We start from the raw sequence: 5054 nt of genomic DNA, 5'->3' as shown, positions 1-5054 counted from the left end.
CAGGGTTTAGGGCTGTTGCTATGAGTTGCAAGTGACTTGATAGTACATAATAGCATTCTCATGGGAGAAAATTATCTCCTGAGTACAAAATCTGTTGGTCATTTATCATTTCTATTATTTCCTAAACTGGTATTCTTGTAGCTCATTGTTCTTTATCTCTTAAAAATTTACTTAGAAGAGTGTTTCTCTGTTTCTCGGGGGAGCTCTAGTGTCCTAATGGTAAGAATCTGTGTTGCAATCCCAAAGGCACATCGTTCGAATCCACCAGCTGGTCCATGGGAAGAGGCTGGGCAATCTCCTCCCATGTGATTACAGCCTTCGAAAATCTGCTAGCGACTCAGCTATGGGTCGGTTCCAACTCGAAGGTAAACCAACACCAACACCAGCAGTTTCCCTCTACCTTTCAGACAGTCCCTTCTCATTCTCTTCTGCTGTTCCTTTGCGCTCCTGACCTATTCATTTGCAATAAGTAATTAAGTAATTAAGTGAGTAATTAAGTAATTAAGTGAGTAATAAGTAATTAGACTTATCTTTTATACCTACAATTACTTTCCAGGTGATTTCATATTATCTAATGGCTTTAACATCATTTCATTATTGACGGTTTCCAAATTTGTATCTCTCCCTGGGCCATTCCCATGAATTCCATAGCCCTATACCTCATTCTCTATTTGGCATAGTTGATGTGATGGTTTAATGAGACTCTCAAATGTCATGTGCCCCAGTAGAGCCTTGTGAGTGCCCGCTTATAAAGGTCTGCCCTGAACCAGGTCACAAACCATTCCTTCCCCTCCATTAATAATGAAATTCTTTTAGTGGCACAAGGGAAACTCGTTATTATCTAGGCAAAAGCTCTATTTCTGTAATATCATACACTATCTTATTGAAGACACTTTAAAATAATTGAAACTACTATTTTCCACTGTTTTTAGTCCTACTATTAAGTGGCTAAGTGGTAAAGAGCTGTGCTGTCAACCAGAAGTCACAGAGTTCAAATCCACCAGCTGATCTGCAGGAGAAAGATGGGACAGTCTCCTCTCATGTGATTTACTGCCTCTGAAAAGCTATGAGCCAGTTGCAACTTGACAGCACATGACAATAGTCCAAGACTTGGAATAGTCCAAGTCTTAATCTAATCGTTAAGACTTAGATTATTTGATCACCAGTGTCCACATTTCAATAGGTTTTCTTTCTTTGAATCTGTTATTAGATTTAAGGGGGTTGAAGGACTAACACAAGGACATGAATGGTGTTGTTACCTCCCACTGAATCAAAACCGATCCATAGCTGACCCTCCAGTGAGATTTCAAAGGCAGTTTAGTTGCACAGAGGGAGACTGCCCATCTTTCTCCCAGAGTAATAGGGGGATTTGAACCTTATACCTAGAGTTTGTCAGCACAGCTTTTATCACTAGCCCAGAGTTTCCTGTACCCATAACGGCAAACCATAAAAACAAGTAAGTAAGCAGGTATCAGCAGAGCCTAGCTGTTCCTGCTGACTTTTCCCTGTGAGGATGGCTCAGGCTGGGATCACACCCACCCTCTGTCTGTCTACTCCTGGGTGATGACTGTGCTCTGGCTGGTCCTAGCTGTGCCCACCACCTGCCTGGCTGCTGCTGCCCCAGGTGAATACGGTGCATGCTCTGGCTGTGCCTGCATTGCACTCGCCTCTACCTGGCTGCTGCGGCTCCCTGGCAAAGATGATACTCCAGCTGTCCCTGGCCCGTGCCTGCCATCTACCTGGCTATTGTCGCTCCAGGTGATGACAATATTCCAGCTGTCCCTGGCCTGTGCCTACTGTCTATCTCCAGTCCTGGGTGAAGATGGCGCTTCTACCTGGTAAGATCTTAACATCTCTTTAGATAAATATCATTTAAAAAATGAACAGAAGTACACTGTTTACTGTGTTGCATACAGCAACACTATTAAGTTGTTAATTAAATATTTATTTTGATTAATTAAACACCTACAATGTTTGGATAACATTGAATTTTATACTCCTTAAAGAACACCTAAGATTTTAGAAAAAATAAAGATGTAAATCAGCTTAATAGAAAGAATTGAGGATAAATACATGACAGTGGAAAAAAAGGTGATATTTTGTTTGAGTTTCTTTTCCTTTTTGTTTGAAGTTTCAAAAGGAAATGTATACTCATTGTTGCGGCCCCAGTGCAGTGTAGATCATATTTGTTGCTGTTAGGTGCTGTCGAGTTGATTATAACTCATAGCGACCTTATGAACGGAAGATCAAAACTTTGCCCTCTCTTGCACGTTCTCACCATTTCCACTGCGATCAAGCACAGTTTTACAATCACTTTGTCAATCCAGCTCCTTGTGAGTCTTCTTGTCTTTCACTGACCCTCTACTTTTCTCAGTGTGATGTCTCTTTCTAAATACTAACATCTCCTGACAACACAGTTGCGGCTCTATCATTGTTACTGATGTTGTTGTTAGCTGCCAGCAAGTTACTCTGACTCAACAGCATAAGAACTGCATGCTTGGGGAATTATAGATCTAATTATACTATCACTCCATTAAGAACAACAACAACAACAACAAAACCTAACATGAAAATAAAAACATAAGAAGAAATAAGGGTATCACCAATTTCAATATGGTCAATTAGTAAAAGAAATACTATCACATATAAATATTCAAAGAGAATGGCACCACGAGAAGGAAGGGAGGGGATATATTTAGTTAAAGGGGAAAAAAAATATAGGCCTTCCCACAAGTAATGGAAATCAATATGGGGAATAATGGGATGAAAAACATGTTTCATAAAGATATGAGACTCTTACGAGAATATTATTTTATGGTTAGTTTATATATTTGGAAAAGTAAATGAAATACACTACACAAATGTCTTCATCTGAAAAATTATTTGTAAAGTTGTTTATTTCTCACATGACATGTATTTTTTTCCAATCACTAAAAGATGGGATAAGAAGATACTTAAAAGCCAATGTGTCCCAGTTGTTTGGCAGCATGATGAAATGCACTGGATGAAAGCAATGGTATGGGCAGGATTGTGACAGTGGTTCACGCACTAGTTCATACCACTAGTGGTATCGCCAAGAGATCGGCCTCATTTACCAGACCATGCTGGTACCCCATGTATAGTGCCCTTTTCACTGCCCTGGTGGCAGACTTGATTGTCTCTGATTTCTCTTCACAGTTTTACCTACTCTAGTCCTTTCAAAACATGAGCTTCTGGTAACTCTCTCTGCTCTGACTGAATCAACATTTTCACCATGTCCTCTCACGATAGAGGACCTTGGAACCACTCTAAGTGTTCAACTATCTTTAATGGCATGGAATTAGAATTACTATACTAGAAGAACTCTTTGTTTTTCTTCCATGAATCTAACACTGACTTCGTTTGTGTCCAATAAAATAGTATTAATGTACAAATATAGTATTAGCATAAAATTACTAAGGATTCCGATGTCATAATGGTTGGCTGTTAATTGAAAAGGTGGCAGCTTAAATCCATTTAGAGGCTCTTTGGAAGAAAGACAAACAAACTGTTCCCACAAAGGTTACAATTCAGAGAACCCTGTGGGGTAGGGAGTTCAGCACTGTCACATGAGTTCCCTATGAGTTAAAAACCAAGTTGGCAGCATTTAATAACATCATAATATAGACCCTAAATGATTAGATATTCAATTTATGACAAACCACCTTTTTAAGAATCTCTTTATGTTTTCTGAGAACATTCTATTGCTAGTAATATGTACCAAGTAGAACGTTGTCGTATATAATTTATGATGCTAAGATATTAATTCATAAATGTTCAGTTATAATTTACAATTCTAAAAATGTTACAAAAGTTATTAAGCAGATTTGAGAAGCAGTGAAATGCTACCATAAAATACATGAGAAAGAAAGAAAAAGATCTCACAGACTACTGTCAATTACATTCTAATAAGAAATGTCATCTCCATTCCCAGGGATACTCCAGAGGACCCAGAATATTCCACAGGTGGTGTTAGTCCTGCCACTAACAAAATTTTAATGTTATCTGACTCTTCTTTCTGGAAGCAGGAGCGGCATCCACTTCCGAAATGGCTTGCCTCTGGAAACTCTGTGTACGAACAGTGCTCGGGCGGTTCGTTCATAGGGTCACTATGAGTCGTCTACGACTCGACGGCATTAAGCAACAACAACAACAACAACTCTTCTTTATCATTGGCATAAAAGAGAAGGTGAAACCAGGCTACTCCTTGGAGGCAAGGATTCTGAAGCTTCCTCTGACATACTTTGGACATGTTACAAGGAGGGACTAGTCCTTGGACAGAAACATCATGCTTGGGAGAGCGGAGGGACAGCACAGGAAAGGAAGTCCCTAGATGATATGGATTGATTCAGTGACTGGGGTAATGGGGTAGGTGTGTAAGAGACAATAAGATTGACACAGAATAGAGCAGAGTTTAGGACTGTTGTACATAGAGTCGCTATGAGTTGCAGGCAAATTGACAGCACAAAACAACAAGGTCTGATTTACAATGAAATTGGTGCCTGGAGTAATAAGGGACAGAGGTAAGCAATGAAATTGGCATCTAGAGTTGTAAGAGACAGAAAATTGGGCAATGCTCAAATCATCACAACACATGACAAATGAACTACATAAACCTGGCAAGGACTAAAACCAAGGAGTATAAACTTCATTAGAGAAAAGATTGGAAGAATTCTAGAAGCCCTAATCCAGAACATAAACAGTCTTCCAAGCATCTTGAAAAATCTACAACAGGGAGAGGATAAAATAGGTGAATGGGACTTTCTAAGAATCAAATCGTTATGCACATCCAAAAACTTCTCCAAAAGAGTAAAAAGGGTAGGCACACACTGGGAAATAAATATTTGATAATGACATGTCTGATACTGACTTATATCTGTTGTTGTTATGTGCCATCGCGTCGTTTGCGACTCATAGCGACCCTATGTACAACAGCACTAAACCATGCTCTATCCTGTGCCAATCTCATTGCCTCTGACACACCAATCCCTATTACCTCAGTCACTGAATCAATCCACCTCATAGAGGGTCTTCCC

At 39.5% G+C, this 5054-nt stretch overlaps 1 protein-coding gene and 1 pseudogene across 4 annotated transcripts in view; both read right to left on the bottom strand.

Annotated features, from left to right (window-relative positions):
- Positions 1-1435, bottom strand: part of LOC102869618 — a 100313-nt pseudogene extending 98878 nt beyond the window's left edge.
- ERBB4 (v-erb-b2 avian erythroblastic leukemia viral oncogene homolog 4) overlaps positions 1-5054 on the bottom strand; it is a 1418810-nt gene that overhangs the window by 203853 nt on the left and 1209903 nt on the right. The gene's annotated exons all lie outside the window — the stretch shown is intronic.

Source organism: Elephantulus edwardii, unplaced genomic scaffold (assembly GCF_000299155.1).
Source record: "Elephantulus edwardii isolate Elephantulus edwardi_28Jun2011 unplaced genomic scaffold, EleEdw1.0 scaffold00106, whole genome shotgun sequence".
In the NCBI taxonomy this organism is placed as follows: Eukaryota; Metazoa; Chordata; class Mammalia; order Macroscelidea; family Macroscelididae; genus Elephantulus; species Elephantulus edwardii.
Note: the sequence above shows the minus strand (reverse complement) of the source record. Positions and strands in the feature narration are given on the sequence as shown.